The sequence below is a fragment of the Hyla sarda genome, chromosome 2, assembly GCF_029499605.1.
Source record: "Hyla sarda isolate aHylSar1 chromosome 2, aHylSar1.hap1, whole genome shotgun sequence".
NCBI lineage: Eukaryota > Metazoa > Chordata > Amphibia > Anura > Hylidae > Hyla > Hyla sarda.
In genome coordinates this window covers 241769150-241788548 of record NC_079190.1, presented here as the reverse complement: position 1 = coordinate 241788548, position 19399 = coordinate 241769150, and the positions used below count along the sequence as shown (strand labels likewise).

Sequence of the window (19399 nt, the reverse complement as noted above, 5' to 3'; positions counted from 1 at the left end):
TCAAAAGAGGCATGGACTCAAGGGACAGGGACATAATACTCCCCCTTTATAAATCATTGGTACGGCCTTACCTGGAATATGCTGTTCAGTTTTGGGCACCCGTCCATAAAAGGGACACTGCGGAGTTGGAAAGGGTGCAGAGACGCGCGACTAAACTAATATGGGGAATGGAACATCTTAGCTATGAGGAGCGATTAAAGGAGTTACAATTGTTTAGTCTTGAGAAGAGACGTTTAAGGGGGGATATGATAAACGTATATAAGTATATTAATGGCCCATACAAAAAATATGGAGAAAAACTGTTCCAGGTTAAACCCCCCCAAAGGACGAGGGGGCACTCCCTCCGTCTGGAGAAGAAAAAGTTTAGTCTCAAGGGGCGACACGCCTTCTTTACCATGAGAACTGTGAACTTATGGAACAGTCTACCTCAGGAACTGGTCACAGCAGGAACAATTAACAGCTTTAAAACAGGATTAGATACATTCCTGGAACAAAATAAGATTAATGCTTATGAAGAAATATAAAATCTCATCCCTTCCCCAATATCGCGCCACACCCCTACCCCTTAATTCCCTGGTTGAACTTGATGGACATATGTCTTTTTTCGACCGTACTAACTATGTAGTTACATAGTTACTATGTAACTATGTAACTTGAAAAAACTACACAACCTCCTCTGTAGCATACAGCAGATGAAGTCATTTACAAATCTGTTAAACTTTCTGGCATAAGTTGATTTAAAAAAATAATAATTTCCACCGGAGTACCCCTTTGGCTAAGTTTCCACTTGTTTTTTTTACTGCCAGTTTTTGGAATACTGCCACTGCAGTTTTTGAGCCAAAGTTAGAAGTGGATCCATAAGGGAGGAGAAGCGTAAGTCCTTCCTTTATATGTCCTATTCCTTTTGAATACACTTCTGGCTTTGGCTCAAAAACTGCAGTGACAGTATTCCAAAAACTGCCAGAAAAAAAACAAGTGGAAACTTAGCCTTTAAGAGATTTCCTATCTTCCACCAGAGTACCCCTTTAAGAGGTTTCCTATCTTATGTAGGCCAATCATCTTTAAAGGGGTATTCCAGGAAAAATCTTTCTATATATATATATATATATATATATATATATATATATATATCAACTGGCTCCAGAAAGTTAAACAGATTTGTAAATTACTTCTATAAAAAAATCTTAATCCTTTCAATAATTATCAGCTACTGAAGTTGAGTTGTTGTTTTCTGTCTGGCAACAGTGCTCTCTGTTGACATCTCTACTTGTCTCGGGAACTGCACAGAGTAGAAGAGGTTTGATATGGGGATTTCTGAAGGGGGGAAACTTTTCATGATGGGTGGTGACCCTGGCGGCCATTTTGAAGTCAGCTATTTTTAATCCCACTTTTGTTTTTTCAATAGGAAGAGGGTCATGTGACACATCAAACGTATTGGGAATTTCACAAGAAAAACAATGATGTGCTTGGCTTTAACGTAACTTTATTCTTTCATGAATTATTTACAAGTTTCTGACCACTTATAAAATGTGTCCAATGTGCTGCCCATTGTGTTGGATTGTCAATGTAACCCTCTTCTCCCACTCTTCACACACTGATAGCAACATCGCAGGAGAAATGCTAGCACAGGCTTCCAGTATCCGTAGTTTCAGGTGCTGCAGAATGGGCAAAACCAAAATTGGAACAGGACCCTCAGTTTACGCAGAAGATTTTGTTCAGTGATGAGGCAAACTTTTATGTGAATGGTGAAGTTAACAAACAAAACCACCGCTATTGGTCTGATACTAACCCACATTGGATAGATCCCTCCAAGACTGTTGGAACACAAACATTGATGATATGGTGTGGTATATTGGGGTACAAAGATAGTGGGGCCATTCTTCATCAATGGAAACCTCAAGGCCACTGGATATGCGAAATTGCTACATGATGATGTGTTTCCCTCTTTATGCACTGAAGCTGGCACGTTCCCTGAGTTTTTCCAGCAAGATGGTGCACCACCACATTATGGGTGTCAGGTCCGAGAATTCCTAGATGAACAGTTTCCTGGAAAGTGGATTGGTCATCGTGGGCCAGTTGAATGGCCCCCAAGGTCTCCCGATCTGACCCCCTTAGACTTTTATCTTTGGGGTCATCTGAAGGCAATTGTCTATGCTGTGAAGATACGAGATGTGCAGCACCTGAAACTACGGATACTGGAAGCCTGTGCTAGCATTTCTCCTGCGGTGTTGCTATCAGTGTGTGAAGAGTGGGAGAAGAGGGTTGCATTGACAATCCAACACAATGGGCAGCACATTGAACACATTTTATAAGTGGTCAGAAACTTGTAAATAACTCATGAAAGAATGAAGTTACGTTAAAACCAAGCACATCATTGTTTTTTAATGTGAAATTCCCAAAAAGTTTGATGTGTCACATGACCCTCTTGCTATTGAAAAAACAAAAGTTGGATTCAAAATGGCCGACTTCAAAATGGCCACCATGGTCACCACCCATCTTCAAAAGTTTCCCCCCTTACATATACTAATGTGCCACAAACAGGAAGTTAATATCACCAACCATTCCCATTTTATTAAGGTGTATCTATATAACTTGCCCACCCTGTACTTTTTTTTGCCCCACTGTACATGCACATGCACTGTTTTCCTTAAATAGGCACTGTCAGAATCAAACACTTTTTATATGTTTTAAATCTTGGCACAACATTATCCTTTCTAATATACTTCATGAGAAAATTTTATTTCCTTTTTATAGAAATCATGGCTTATACAATTTATGGCTTTGTCCAAGCTGAAGCACAGGCATGGACAAAGTCCAGTAAGGGAGGGTAGGCTAGCACCCCTCTGTGCTCTCTCCTGTCTGACAGCACTCCTCTGGGCTCTCTCCTGTCTGATAGCACTCCTCTGTGCTCTCTCCTGTCTAATAGTACTCCTCTGTGCTCTCTCCTGTCTGATAGTACTCCTCTGTGCTCTCTTCTGTCTGATAGTACTCCTCTGTACTCTCTCCTGTCTGATAGTACTCCTCTGTGTTCTCTCCTGTCTGATAGGACTCCTCTGTGCTCTCTCCTGTCTGATAGTACTCATCTGTGCTCTCTCCTGTCTGATAGTACTCCTCTGTGCTCTCTCCTGTCTGATAGTACTCCTCTGTGCTCTCTCCTGTCTGATAGTACTCCTCTGTGCTCTCTTCTGTCTGATAGTGATCCTCTGTGCTCTCTCCTGTCTGATAGTACTCCTCTGTGCTCTCTTCTGTCTGATAGTACTCCTCTGTGCTCTCTCCTGTCTGATAGTACTCATCTGTGCTTTCTCCTGTCTGATAGTACTCCTCTGTGCTCTCTATTGTCTGATATGACTCCTCTGTACTCTCTCCTGTCTGATAGTACTCCTCTGTTCTCTCTCCTGTCTGATAGCACTCCTCTGTGCTCTCTCCTGTCTGATAGTACTCCTCTGTGCTCTCTTCTGTCTGATAGGACTCCTCTGTGCTCTCTTCTGTCTGATAGGACACCTCTGTGCTCTCTCTTGTCTAATAGGACTCCTCTGTGCTCTCTCCTGTCTGATAGTACTCCTCTTTGCTCTCTCCTGTCAGATAGTATTCCTCTGTGCTCTTTCCTGTCTGACAGTACTCCTCTGTGCTCGGTCTGATAGTACTCCTCTGTGCTCTCTCCTGTCTGATATTACTCATCTGTGCTCTCTCCTGTCTGATAGTATTCCTCTGTGCTCTCTCCTGTCTGATAGCACACCTCTGTGCTCTCTCCTGTCTGATAGTACTCCTCTGTGCTCTCTCCTGTCTGATAGCACTCCTCTGTGCACTTTCCTGTCTGATAGTACTCCTCTGTGCTCTCTCCTGTCTGATAGTATTCCTCTGTGCTCTCTCCTGTCTGATAGCACACCTCTGTGCTCTCTCCTGTCTGATAGTATTCCTCTGTGCTCTTTCCTATCTGACAGTACTCCTCTGTGCTCGGTCTGATAGTACTCCTCTGTGCTCTCTCCGGTCTGATAGTATTCATCTGTGCTCTCTCCTGTCTGATATTACTCCTCTGTGCTCTCTCCTGTCTGATAGGACTCCTCTGTGCTCTCTCTTGTCTGATAGTATTCCTCTGTGCTCTCTCCTGTCTGATAGTACTCCTCTTTGCTCTCTCCTGTCAGATAGTATTCCTCTGTGCTCTTTCCTGTCTGACAGTACTCCTCTGTGCTCGGTCTGATAGTACTCCTCTGTGCTCTCTCCTGTCTGATAGTATTCATCTGTGCTCTCTCCTGTCTGATATTACTCCTCTGTGCTCTCTCCTGTCTGATAGGACTCCTCTGTGCTCTCTCTTGTCTGATAGTATTCCTCTGTGCTCTCTCCTGTCTGATAGTACTCCTCTTTGCTCTCTCCTGTCAGATAGTATTCCTCTGTGCTCTTTCCTGTCTGACAGTACTCCTCTGTGCTCGGTCTGATAGTACTCCTCTGTGATCTCTCCTGTCTGATAGTATTCATCTGTGCTCTCTCCTGTCTGATATTACTCATCTGTGCTCTCTCCTGTCTGATAGTATTCCTCTGTGCTCTCTCCTGTCTGATAGCGCACCTCTGTGCTCTCTCCTGTCTGATAGTATTCCTCTTTGCTCTTTCCTATCTGACAGTACTCCTCTGTGCTTGGTCTGATAGTACTCCTCTGTGCTCTCTCCTGTCTGATAGTATTCATCTGTGCTCTCTCCTGTCTGATATTACTCCTCTGTGCTCTCTCCTGTCTGATAGTACTCCTCTGTGCTCTCTCCTGTCTGATAGCACTCCTCTGTGCTCTTTCCTGTCTGATAGTACTCCTCTGTGCTCTCTCCTGTCTGATAGCACACCTTTGTGCTCTCTCCTGTCTGATATTACTCCTCTGTGCTCTCTCCTGTCTGATAGGACTCCTCTGTGCTTTCTCCTGTCTGAAAGTACTCCTCTGTGCTCTCTCCTGTCTGATAGTACTCCTCTGTGCTTTCTCCTGTCTGAAAGTACTCCTCTGTGCTCTCTCCTGTCTGATAGCACTCCTCTATGCTCTCTCCTGTCTGATAGTACTTCTCTGTGCTCTCTCCTGTCTGATAGCATTCCTCTGTGCTCTTTCCTGTCTGACAGTACTCCTCTGTGCTCGGTCTGATAGTACTCCTCTGTGCTCTCTCCTGTCTAATAGTATTCATCTGTGTGCTCTCCTGTCTGATATTACTCATCTGTGCTGTCTCCTGTCTGATAGGACTCCTCTGTGCTCTCTCTTGTCTGATAGTACTCCTCTGTGCTCTCTCCTGTCTGATAGTACTCCTCTGTGCTCTCTCCTGTCTGATAGCACACCTCTGTGCTCTCTCCTGTCTGATAGTACTCATCTGTGCTTTCTCCTGTCTGATAGTACTCCTCTGTGCTCTCTATTGTCTGATATGACTCCTCTGTACTCTCTCCTGTCTGATAGTACTCCTCTGTTCTCTCTCCTGTCTGATAGCACTCCTCTGTGCTCTCTCCTGTCTGATAGTACTCCTCTGTGCTCTCTTCTGTCTGATAGGACTCCTCTGTGCTCTCTTCTGTCTGATAGGACACCTCTGTGCTCTCTCTTGTCTAATAGGACTCCTCTGTGCTCTCTCCTGTCTGATAGTACTCCTGTTTGCTCTCTCCTGTCAGATAGTATTCCTCTGTGCTCTTTCCTGTCTGACAGTACTCCTCTGTGCTCGGTCTGATACTACTCCTCTGTGCTCTCTCCTGTCTGATATTACTCATCTGTGCTCTCTCCTGTCTGATAGTATTCCTCTGTGCTCTCTCCTGTCTGATAGCACACCTCTGTGCTCTCTCCTGTCTGATAGTACTCCTCTGTGCTCTCTCCTGTCTGATAGCACTCCTCTGTGCACTTTCCTGTCTGATAGTACTCCTCTGTGCTCTCTCCTGTCTGATAGCACACCTCTGTGCTCTCTCCTGTCTGATAGCACACCTCTGTGCTCTCTCCTGTCTGATAGTATTCCTCTGTGCTCTTTCCTATCTGACAGGACTCCTCTGTGCTTGGTCTGATAGCACTCCTCTGTGCTCTCTCCTGTCTGATAGTATTCATCTGTGCTCTCTCCTGTCTGATATTACTCCTCTGTGCTCTCTCCTGTCTGATAGGACTCCTCTGTTCTCTCTCTTGTCTGATAGTATTCCTCTGTGCTCTCTCCTGTCTGATAGCACACCTCTGTGCTCTCTCCTGTCTGATAGGACTCCTCTGTTCTCTCTCTTGTCTGATAGTATTCCTCTGTGCTCTTTCCTATCTGACAGTACTCCTCTGTGCTCGGTCTGATAGTACTCCTCTGTGCTCTCTCCGGTCTGATAGTATTCATCTGTGCTCTCTCCTGTCTGATATTACTCCTCTGTGCTCTCTCCTGTCTGATAGGACTCCTCTGTGCTCTCTCTTGTCTGATAGTATTCCTCTGTGCTCTCTCCTGTCTGATAGTACTCCTCTTTGCTCTCTCCTGTCAGATAGTATTCCTCTGTGCTCTTTCCTGTCTGACAGTACTCCTCTGTGCTCGGTCTGATAGTACTCCTCTGTGCTCTCTCCTGTCTGATAGTATTCATCTGTGCTCTCTCCTGTCTGATATTACTCATCTGTGCTCTCTCATGTCTGATAGTATTCCTCTGTGCTCTCTCCTGTCTGATAGCACACCTCTGTGCTCTCTCCTGTCTGATAGTATTCCTCTTTGCTCTTTCCTATCTGACAGTACTCCTCTGTGCTTGGTCTGATAGTACTCCTCTGTGCTCTCTCCTGTCTGATAGTATTCATCTGTGCTCTCTCCTGTCTGATAGTACTCCTCTGTGCTCTCTCCTGTCTGATATTACTCCTCTGTGCTCTCTCCTGTCTGATAGTACTCCTCTGTGCTCTCTCCTGTCTGATAGTACTCCTTTGTGCTCTCTCCTGTCTGATAGTACTCCTCTGTGCTTTCTCCTGTCTGAAAGTACTCCTCTGTGCTCTCTCCTGTCTGATAGTACTCCTCTGTGCTTTCTCCTGCCTGAAAGTACTCCTCTGTGCTCTCTCCTGTCTGATAGCACTCCTCTGTGCTCTCTCCTGTCTGATAGCATTCCTCTGTGCTCTTTCCTGTCTGACAGTACTCCTCTGTGCTCGGTCTGATAGTACTCCTCTGTGCTCTCTCCTGTCTAATAGTATTCATCTGTGCGCTCTCCTGTCTGATATTACTCATCTGTGCTGTCTCCTGTCTGATAGGACTCCTCTGTGCTCTCTCTTGTCTGATAGTACTCCTCTGTGCTCTCTCCTGTCTGATAGCACTCCTCTGTGCTCTTTCCTGTCTGATAGTACTCCTCTGTGCTCTCTCCTGTCTGATAGCACACCTCTGTGCTCTCTCCTGTCTGATAGTACTCCTCTGTGCTTTCTCATGTCTGAAAGTACTCCTCTGTGCTCTCTCGTGTCTGATAGTACTCCTCTGTGCTCTCTCCTGTCTGATAGGACTCCTCTGTGCTCTCTCCTGTCTGATAGTATTCCTCTGTGCTCTTTCCTGTCTGACAGTACTCCTCTGTGCTCGGTCTGACAGTACTCCTCTGTGCTCTCTCCTGTCTGATAGTATTCATCTGTGCTCTCTCCTGTCTGATATTACTCATCTGTGCTCTCTCCTGTCTGATAGGACTCCTCTGTGCTCTCTCTTGTCTGATAGTATTCCTCTGTGCTCTCTCCTGTCTGATAGCACACCTCTGTGCTCTCTCCTGTCTGATAGTACTCCTCTGTGCTCTCTCCTGTCTGATAGCACTCCTCTGTGCTCTTTCCTGTCTGATAGTACTCCTCTGTGCTCTCTCCTGTCTGATAGCACACCTCTGTGCTCTCTCCTGTCTGATAGTACTCCTCTGTGCTTTCTCCTGTCTGAAAGTACTCCTCTGTGCTCTCTCCTGTCTGATAGTACTCCTCTGTGCTTTCTCCTGTCTGAAAGTACTCCTCTGTGCTCTCTCCTGTCTGATAACACTCCTCTGTGCTCTCTCGTGTCTGATAGTACTCCTCTGTGCTCTCTCGTGTCTGATAGTACTCCTCTGTGCTCTCTCCTGTCTCATAGGACTCCTCTGTGCTCTCTCTTGTCTGATAGTACTCCTCTGTGCTTTCTCCTGTCCTATCAGACACAGAGAAGTGATAGCCCACCCTCACTTACTGGACATTGTCCATGTCTGTGCTTCAGCTTGGACAAAGCCATGATTTTATAAGCCATGATTTCTATAAAAAGGAAATAACATTTTCTTATGAAGTATATTAGAAAGTTTAATGTTTCGCAAAGATGTACAACATATAAAAAGTTTTTGTATCTGACAGTGCCCATTTAAACCCAAAAATACATAAATGCCCACGGGGCATATGCAATGAGGCAGTTTCCAAATGTAACCACCCCTTGCTTCCCTTTCAAAGGAAACCAGCATCACTCCATCCTCCCCTACACTATACCAGTGCTGATTGGTTGAGCAGCAGCCTGCAGGACTCTCTCTGATCTGCTGCTCCACTTATCAGAGCCCCAGCCAGCATGCCCATAGAGCCGTGGCACTACAGCTGAGAAGGAGCTGCTTACAGCTCTTGGAGACTTAACTCAGACTTCAGATGTGCAGTGTAGGTTGTACATTCTGTACTTACACTGTTTGTTTAAGGGGTAGGGGAGAATTGGCAGCCTCAATGCTGGCAGTATACTGACTGCCCTAAGAAGACACTGAACCCCTCTACAAACTACACGTGTAGCCTGTAATTGGCCTGAAATTTGTATTTCTGATTTTAAGGCATTTTTTTTTTTTGCAGTTTTTACCCCTTTTCAAAGTAGAGGAGTGAAATCTACCACAAATTTACATCATAATCCTGACATCACATATGCAGAATTTGCAGTGGTTTTGCCACAAATTTGCTGCAGGTTTTCCCACCATGTGAGCACCCACCTAACCTAATGAAGTCATTGGTGTCAGACACTTCACAAATACTCATCAATATCTAGGATTCGTAGGTTATAAAGTGCTGTGATCAGAATATTATCAATTTACAATATCTTTATTTTTGGGTTTAATGGCTTATTTCTGTTGATCATATTAGGTCATGTCGCCAGATCAATAATATGGGGATGGACTTACTTTTGAAAGTTGCTTACAAAGGCAATTTTGTTTACACAGCCTGATGCCAAAAGCTTAAGTCAACTTTGCCTTCCACATGCTAAATAAAATGATTTACTCTACTGTCAGTGCCAAGAAACTCCTATAACCTTAGACTTCAAACTTAGATGCCCTAGAAGAACAATAAATCTTGGATTGTGATCGCTGCTTAGTTCACTCTAATTGTAGGTTTACATAGGGAAGTGACAATCTATACGACACTCAATGGGGGACATTTCCTAATCTAGTCTATTCTGGGTATGCTTATAGAGCAGCGTATGTGGTTGTCTCCTGTCTATTGTGCTCCTAATTTATCAAAGGTCTCACAGCCCTTGATAAATTCTGTGCTAAGACTTCAGGGTCTACAGCTTAAACTGCATTTAGACCTGCTCCAACATGGTCTGACATTTCAGCGTATTTTGGGCAGATGCGACTTGTCGCACAAAAGTCGTACTTGATAAATTCAGCACCAATGCATTTTCCAATGCATTTCCGTCTAAAATAGACTTGCATGCATCATGTTCTAAAAATCCTCTACAGCAAAAGTCGCACAAAAGTCTCACATATTTAGACTGCGACTTTCTGTGCGACAAATTTAGACAGGAAAAACCAGTCTAAATCCTTTGACAAATCTCCCCCAATGTGTGTGGGTGTGTTCCAGCATCACATCCACAGATATTAACATGAAACTTGGCACACGTGTTATTTATATGTCAACAACAAACATAGGACATAACCCTTACTCACACCCATTTGCCAGGGGCGGGGTTTATGTTTAAAGTCCCATACAAGTCTATGGGAAATATATGTTACTGCATAACTTCCAAACGGCATAAACGATAATACTTGGTCACATGTTACTTATATGTCCACTTAAAATATAGGATAGTTAATTTATAGGATAGTTAACTATAGTATAGTTAATTTAACCCTTAACTACCCCCATTTGTGAGGGTCAGGGTTTTTGTTTAATGTCCCATGCAAATCTACGAGAAATGTTCCCACATAACTTCCGTACGGCTGGAGATATTTCAATAATACCTGGTACACATGTTACTTATCTATATATATAAAACTCAACGTGTGTATGTATGTATGTATGTATTTATATATGTATGTTCCACAAAAACTTCCAAACGGCTAAAGATATTAACATGAAACTTGGCACACATGTTACTTATATGTCAACAACAAACATAGGATAGGTGATTTAACCCTTATTCACCACCATTTGCCAGGGGCGGGGTTAATGTTTAAAGTCCCATACAAGTCTATGGGAAATATATGTTACTGCATAACTTCCAAACGGCTGGAGATATTTCCATAATACTTGGTCACATGTTACTTATATGTCCACTTAAAATATAGGATAGTTAATTTAACCCTTAACTACCCCCATTTGTGAGGGTCGGGGTTTTTGTTTAACGTCCCATGCAAATCAATGGGAAATGTATTTTCCCACATAACTTCCGTACGGCTGGAGATATTTCAATACCTGGTGCACATTTTACAGGTCGGGATATGAGGACGGGATGGGAGGTCGGGATAGGAGGTCGGGATAGGAGGTCGGGATAGGAGGTCGGGATAGGAGGACGAGATAGGAGGTTGGGATAGGAGGACGGGATAGGAGGAAAGAATAGGAGGATGGGATAGGAGGGCGGGATAGGAGGTCAGGATAGGAGGTCGGGATATGAGGACGAGAAAGGAGGACGGGATAGGAGGTCAGTATAGGAGGTTGGGATATGAGGACGAGAAAGGAGGATGGTATAGGAGGACGGGATAGGAGGACGGGACAGGAGTTCGGGACAGGAGGTCGGGACAGGAGGTCGGGACAGGAGGTCGGGATAGGAGGACGGGATAGGAGGACGGGATAGGAGGACGGGATAGGAGGTTGGGGTATGAGGACGGGATATGAGGTTGAGATATGACAACAATATATGAGGATGGGATATGAAGTAAAAAGCTTCCTCCTTTGTTGATTTTCCTCCCCAACAAGGATGAGGAAGGAAAAACCGGGCAACGCCGGGTATTCAGCTAGTATGTCGAATAAAAAGATATGATAGTTAAATTAAAGCTTACTTACACCCTTATATAAATGATGGGTTTTTGTTTCAAGTCTCATGCAAGTATATGGGACTTCCAGTACCTTGCTCCACAAACTCCGCTCTGCATCTCCTGGTGAATGTGTCAATCCGGCTTGCAGGCCACACCCCATTTCACAAAAACATGCCGACATTTTAAGCCCCACCCCTTTTATTATCTACCCTTTTTGTGAATCGGTCTGGCTTGCAAATCACGCCCAGTCCCACAAAGCCACATCCTCTTCTATTTTCAGCTTACAATATCTTCATCACAAATCAGTCCCACCTGAGGACAGGATATGAGGATGGGACATAAGGACGAGATGTGAGGACGGTATGTGAGGATGGGATGTGAGGTCGGGATGTGAGGTCGAGATGTGAGGTCGGGATGTGAGGTCGGGATGTGAGGTCGGGATGTGAGGTCGGGATGTGAGGTCGGGATGTGAGGACGTGATGTGAGGTCGGGATGGGACAACGAGATAGGAGGACGGGACAGGAGGACGGGATAGGAGGATGGGATAAGAAGTCAAAATAGGAGGACGGGATATGAGGTCGGGATAGGAGGTCGAGATATGAGGTCGGGATATGAGGACGGGTTAGGAGGTCGGGATATGAGGACGGGATAGGAGGTCAAGATAGGAGGATGGAATAGGAGGTCAGGATAGGAGGACGAGATATGAGGACAGGATATGAGGGCGGGATATGAAGTCTAATGCTTCCTCCTTTGTTGACTTTCCTCCCCAACAAGGATTAGGAAAGAAAAAACCAGGCAACGCCGGGTATTCAGCTAGTTTACAATAAATCTAAAATGAAATGTACTACTGCATATGTTGCTGCAAAAATATAACTTCACAGGAAAACCCACTACTGCAAATTTTACAATGATTATTTCCCTTTTTTACATTTTTCGCACTGACATCAACTTCAGTAAATCCACAACACATTCGCCCCAAAATCTACATTATATGGTGCAGATTTGCAGCTACTGCTAACTAACCTGAAGAAATATCCATCTAAAGAATAAAACATGCAGCACTCACCATGAGACAAAAAAACTTTCTATTCCAAGCTGGGCATGAGAGGTGTTGCCATTTCATGGCATCACATGTGCCTCATGCCACCATGACCAGCCCAACATAAAAAGATTTGTTTGATCACGTGGTGGGTGCTGCATGTTTCATTCTTTGGATGGATAATACTGCTATAGTGTACTTCTACCTGCTGAGCACCACCATTAATTGTATCGCAGTTGATCCATGTGAGGAATGCTAGTAGTATTTTCCTGTTTATTATTAGTCTCCAGAAATGCTGCAGATCCGGGCTGTCTCCTGAGGGGGCAGTGTAAGAGAAATAAACCCCCAGACCTCGAGAGGTCTAAGATAGGAAACCACTATCAACAACCTTTTGACCGTATCCCCCTTTACCATTCTACAAACAGCCCATATATCCTCACAGACTAGTTTTGATTCCCTTTTGAAACAGGGATAGATTAGGTGCAGGAGGATCAACATGTATTATGTATTCTTTGAAGAAGGTTTATGTGTATCGTATGATATCTATAGGTGTAATGTGGTATGTTTATGTGGGTTATTTTTATCAGTAATTATAATGATTGTATTTGTATGCTGATTGCATATAATACTATTTGGCTTGCACTGTGTGTTGTAGAATCTTCATACCAAGTTGTGTTAAAGCGTAGCTCCCACTATCCTATTTTTTTTTTGCTAGCCCATTAGCTACGGCACTAGCCCATTCACTCCCCCCCCCCTGCCCCGCATACCCCGTTCCCTCATTACACTTGCAGCTACTGCAGAGTCCGGCAGCGGGCGTGCAGGGACAGCGGCGGCAATGAGGCGGCGGCGGCGATGTGCAGGAGGAGTGGCCTCCCAGCCAGTGGCCTGGGAGCCAATGCGCTCGCTCCCACCTGTCTGATTGACAGGCAGGGAGCGAGTGCAGCCTAACTGAAAAAGGACTGATTGCCACTCCAAAATCATTCCTTTTTCAGTGGCCGGTTTTTAAATGTAAAATAAACCTTTTTAATGAAAAAAATAAAAGTATATTAGAGATATGTTGTAGTACATAAGTACTACAACATATCAAAAAATTAAGTTGGTGACAGTGCCCATTTAAGTACCGTATTTATCGGGGTATACCACGCACCGGCCTATAACACGCACCCTCATTTTACCACGGATATTTGGGTAAAAAAAGTTTTTTACCCAAATAGCCATGAAAAAATTAGGGTGCGTGTGTGCGCGTGTATACCCCGATATACCCCCAGGAAAGGCAGGGGGAGAGAGGCCGTCGCTGCCCGCTTCTCTCCCCCTGCCTTCCCTGGGGTCTAGAGCGCTGCTGTCGGCCCTTTTCACCCCCTGGTTATCGGCGCCGCTGCCCGTTCTGTCCCCCTGACTATCGGTGCCGGCGCCGATAGCCAGGGGGAGAGAAGCGGCGCCGACAGCCAGGGGGAGAGAAGGGGCAGCGGCACCCATTGCCGGCGCCGCTGCCCCGTTGCTTCCCCCCATCCCCGGTGGCATAATTACCTGAGTCCGGTCCGCGCTGCTCCGCTGCTCCAGGCCTCCGTCGTGCGTCCCCGGCGTCATTGCTATGCGCTGAACGGCGCGGCGCTCTGACGTCATGCGCCGCGCCGTGCATAGCAATGACGCCGGGGACGCACGACGGAGGCCTGGAGCAGCGGAGCAGCGCGGACCGGACTCAGGTAATTATGCCACCGGGGATGGGGGGAGGCAAGGGGGCAGCGGCGCCGGCAATGGGTGCCGCTGCCCCTTCTCTCCCCCTGGCTGTCGGCGCCGCTTCTCTCTCCCTGGCTATCGGCGCCGGCACCGATAGTCAGGGGGACAGAACGGGCAGCGGCGCCGATAACCAGGGGGTGAAAAGGGCCGACAGCAGCGCTCTAGACCCCAGGAAAGGCAGGGGGAGAGAAGCGGGCAGCGACGGCCTCTCTCCCCCTGCCTTTCCTGGGGGTGTATCGGTGTATAACACGCACACAGACTTTAGGCTAAAAATTTTAGGCTAAAAAGTGCGTGTTATACGCCGATAAATACGGTAAATTACTGATTTTTCTTTTTACATAGTAAGTGGTGTGGTTTCTTTACATAAAGTAAAGAGGGGGAAACCATTAACAGGTAGGGCAGATAAGTACATCATGGGAGCGTTAAGCATGCATAGCGTTAGCTCGGAAGTTGAGCTCTCTCCATACATATACTCCATACCATCACCATAGCAGCTGACAGCCACGGTCAGTGATTGTCATCAAAACTAGCTCAGATGCCAGTCATTTAAAGGTGTATTCCGGCTTTATACACCTTATCCCCATCCAGAGGACAGGGGATAAGATGTATGATTGCAGTGGTCCCGCCTCTGGGACCTCCACGATCTCGGTGCAGCTCCCGGAATTCTGTGCAGGGCGCTGCTGTCAGAGACGTAACGTCACGTCCACGCCCCCTCGTAACATCACGTCATGCCCCCTTTATTCATGTCTATGGGAGGGGGCGTGATGGCTGTGACAAAGACGATGCTGCAGCCAGACTGGATTATGTTCTGGATGGTTTGGGAACCCCTAGTGGTCTTTTTTTTTTTTATAAGCCATAATTTTTATAAAAAGGAGAGATTTTATTAATGAAGAATATTAGAAAGGTTAATGTTTTTCCAAGATGTAGAACATATAAAAAGTTTTTGACTGTGCCCATTTATAAGTTTTGGAACAAAAACAAGTCATTTTTATTTAAGGGTTTTTATTGTGTTTGTGTTTAAAAATATAGCATAATCACCTTCTACAATGGATTATGGCTGTCTATCGACAGTGTCCAGCCCTCGATGATCAAAGCTACCTCCTGCTTCCTCTGATGTGTCATACAGCCACAGGATTTTACTAAAGACCCTCCTATATGTGCTTCACTTGTACCTACCACAAAACTAAGGCAAGTACCTGTAAACCATGTGCAGTATTTGCTGCACAGTTGTCTGTAATGCAGCAGTTACAGCAGACATCTACCCATGTACAGGCACCTGTAATGTGGATAAATCAATTTTTGGTCTTGCTTAATAGTCATAAGTAGAGATGAGCACATTTTTTAAAAATTTTCCCAAAAATTCAGTTCGGTTTGAATTTATTCACGGTGAATCTGTATTAAAACGGCTATTTCTGGCCTACAGAGAGCCTTCATAGGGGTGTAGAACACTTTGCCTTGCCGTAACACACATAAGGTGTGTACTGGGTTAGTGAAATTATACTGTTATTAAGTATTACATGCATATTAGAGGCGTCGCTATTAGAATCACTGTAGCAGAGTGGCAAAATGACAGAGCCTGGAGGTGGCATCAGTATGGGGAGACCATAGAGTGGCTGAATGACACAGCGTGGAGGTGGCAGCAGCATGAGGAGAGCATATAGTGGCTGAATGACCCAGCCTCGAGATGGCAACAGCATGACGAGACCATAGGACCTCACAATTGAAAAGATTTAAGATATTTTTTAACATTTAAATTGAAGATTTCAAATAGATGAACCTAAAAAGTTTTATTTAATGTGCCAGCAGCATGAGGAGACCATATAGTGGCTGAATGACAGCCTGGAATTGGCGGCAGCATGAGGAGACCATATAGTGGCTGAATGACACAGCCTGGAGGTGGCGGAAGCATGAGAAGACCATATAGTGGCAGAATGAGACAGCCTGAAGCTGACATCAGCATGAGGAGAACATATGGTGGCAGTATGAGACAGCCTGGAGGTGGCAACAGCAGCATCAGGAGTCCTGATAGTGACACGGTGACATAATGGGGCTGTGGGTGGCAATACCAGTACCTGCTGATGAAAGGTGGGTGAAAAAAGGAAAACTTGACATTAGATGTGTGGCATCAGGTGGAATAGTAGCTGAGGCAGGTAGGCAGAAGAAAACGGTCTCTTTTGTAAAAGTGTTAGTGTGCACAAGTAAGTATTAACCCCTTAAGGACGCAGCACTTTCGTTTTTTCCTCCTTACCTTTTAAAAATCATAACCCTTTCAATTTTCCACCTAAAAATCCATATTATGGCTTATTTTTTGTGTCACCAATTCTACTTTGCAGCGACATTAGTCATTTTACCCAAAAACTCACGGCAAAACGGAAAAAAAATCATTGTGCGACAAAATCGAAAAAAAAAACGCCATTTTGTAACTTTTGGGGGCTTCCGTTTCTACGCAGTGTATATTTCGGTAAAAATGACACCTTATCATTATTCTGTAGGTCCATACGGTTAAGATGATACCCTACTTATATAGGTTTGATTTTGTCGTATTTCTGGAAAAAATCATAACTACATGCAGAAAATTTTTTTTAAATTAATTAATTATTAAAAAATGTATTATTTATTTAAAAATGTCATCTTCTGACCCCTATAACTTTTTTTATTTTTCCACGTACAGGGCGATATGAGGGCTCATTTTTTGCGCCGTGATCTGAAGTTTTTATCGGTACCATTTTTGTTTTGATCGGACTTTTTGATCACTTTTTATTAATTTTTTAATGGTATAAAAAGTGACCAAAAATACGCTTTTTTGGACTTTGAAATTTTTTTGCGCGTACGCCATTGACCGTGCGGTTTAATTAATGATATATTTTTATAGTTCGGTCATTTACGCACGCGGCAATACCACATATGTTTATTTTTATTTACACTGGGGAGGACGCGATTTACATCAAGGACGCGGCTCGAGCTGGTTGTTGCATCTGCTGTGGGGGCTGACTTTGTTTTGTCGCAGGGCGTGTCCAGGGGATCAGATATCATCGGTCAGCGTGGAAATCTGTCTTGCACTCCGGAGACAAAAGAAGCCTAGAGAAAACGTCAGGTAGATGCAAAATGGCTGTCGCCTAAATGGCTAATGATGGATCTTCTGCCCGACCTGCCTCCTTCTAAATGGATCTAATAAGGATACATTTTTAACAAACATAAAGACGAGGATTGACAGCTGACTGCACGATCCTGTATATATAGCATTAAGCTGCCGCATGGGTGAGTGCCAGGATCGGATTCCTTTTTCACTGCTACTGCTCATAGGTCCCATAGGGACCTATAACACTGCACACACTTATCTCTCATGCTGATCACTGGCGTGTATTAACACGCCTGTGATCAGTGTTATCGGCGCTTGACTGCTCCTGCCTGGATCTCAGGCACGGAGCAGTCATTCGTCGATCGGACACCGAGGCAGGTAAGGGCCCTCCCGGTGTCCTGTAAGCTGTTCGGGATGCCGCGATTTCACCGCGGCGGTCCCGAACAGCCCGACTGAGCAGCCGGGTCACTTTCACTTTCACTTCAGACGCGGTGGTCAGATTTGATCGCCGCGTCTGAAGGGTTAATACAGGGCATCACCGCGATCGGTGATGTCCTGTATTAGCCGCGGGTCCCAGCCGTTGATAGCTGCCGGGACCGACCCGATATGACGCGGGGACACCGCGTGACCCCGCGGCATATTGCGGGAGCCGGCAGAGGACGTAAATATACGTCCTTCATCATTAAGGGGTTAAGGATATGCATTACATAAAACGTAACTTTTAATAGTATTCTTCGGATAAAATATATGTACCCAAAATTTTTATTGAAATCAAACAAAAGGAAAGGTGTGCAAAAAACACCATGTGCCACCTACATCACCAAGTATTGATGTGATGCAAAGACCTCTAAAAGGTGGAAGGGAACAATGTATGGTTCATTGTAGCCGGTGGGGGTAAAAACTTCCCCTGTAAGGCCCTACCTGTAAGGCATTATTAGTTCCCTTCTTGGCAAGTGTTACCCAACCTAAAAAGGGCGGCCCCACATAGGAAGCTCTCCCTACTTCAACTTGAAAACACTGCCATTTCCCAGGGATTTTAGGTGAAAATAGGGAGAGGATCCTGAGTGGGGCCTCCCTTTTTAAGATGTGTTACACTTTCCTCGAAAAAGGTGGAGGGGAACAACGTATTGTCCATTGTAGCAAGTGGAGGTAAAAAATTTCCCCTGTAAGGCCCTACTTTTGCCCTATTAATTCCCTTCTTGGCAAGTGTTACTCGCCCTAAAAATGGTGGCCCCACACAGGAAACTCTCCCTATTTCCATGTAAAAACCCTGTGAAATGGCAGTGTTTGTAGGGGGAAATAGGGAGAGGTTCATGTGTGGGGCCACCCATGTTAGGGTGAGTAACACTTGCCAAGAAGGGAATTAATAATGTTAGAGTAGGGCCTTACAGGGGAAGTTTTTACCCCCACCGGTTACAATGGACCATACGTTGTTCCCTTCCACCTTTTAGAGGTCTTTTTCATCACATTAATACTTGGTGGTGTAGGTGGCACATGGTGTTTTTTGAACACCTTTCCTTTTGTTTGATTTAAAAAAAAAAAAAAATTCGGTCCATATATTTTATCCTATGAAAAGTAAAGTTTTACCTAATGCATATCCTCAATACTTACTTGTGGTCTGATGCCAAGGAATGTCTGTAACTGGGGAGCAGCCCCTTAAATATGTTTTCCTGCTGCTGATGAAACTGGTACTGCTCCTGCCACCCCACCCCTCCCCAGCAGCCATGGCAGTGGAACGTGAGTGCAGAGGGCCCCCCTGAGTCAGACATGCGAGAGGATGGACGATGGCTCAGATAAGCATCGGCCAACTGACTACATAGGATGTCTCTGTAGTAGGTCAGTTTGTCCTCCCTCTCAGTGGGTGTAAAAAAGGCCCCCATTTTGTGTCGGTAGTGAGGGTCCAATAAGGTGGAGAGCCAGAAGTCATCCCGCTGCCGAATGGAGACAATTCAGCGGTCACTACACAACCAAGTGAGCATGCATCGTGCCATTTGTGCAAGTGACTCGGAGGGACTCCCTGCCTCCATCTCCACTGCATACTTCCACGATGTGTCTGGGTCCTTTGTCTCGCCTTCCTCATAACCCTTTAGCTCCTCTAGCTGCTCCTGCATCTCCTCTCCTGTCAGATGACTAGAAAAAATGCCCATCTCGCAAAACCTAAACTGTGCTCTACTGTGCCCCTCCCCCTCCAGGTCAGCCCCCATAGGGCTCATGTCGCCGTGAGATGTGGGCGCCATGTCTCCAGTGCCCTGACCAGCCATCGTTCCCAACACGAGTTGTAGTAAATAAAGCAGTGGAATGACGTCGTTCATCCCGTAATCCTGCTGACTGACTAATAATGTGACTTCTTCAAAATGCCTCAGCAAACGGCAGGTGTAACGTATGAGCTGCCACTGGTTGACATT

General features: G+C 45.3%; 1 protein-coding gene across 5 annotated transcripts in view; it reads left to right on the top strand.

Moving 5' to 3' along the window:
• Positions 1 to 19399, top strand: part of LOC130355913 (chymotrypsin A-like) — a 211882-nt gene that overhangs the window by 117361 nt on the left and 75122 nt on the right. For 2 of the 5 annotated variants that reach the window (XM_056556758.1, XM_056556756.1), the window contains one exon: positions 14987 to 15103. The exons of 2 other annotated variants lie outside the window; for them this stretch is intronic. The gene's annotated coding sequence lies outside the window, so the exon portion shown is untranslated. Of the gene's footprint in view, positions 1 to 14944; positions 15104 to 19399 lie in introns of all 5 variants that reach the window. One more of the 5 variants, XM_056556757.1, reaches the window with a different exon arrangement.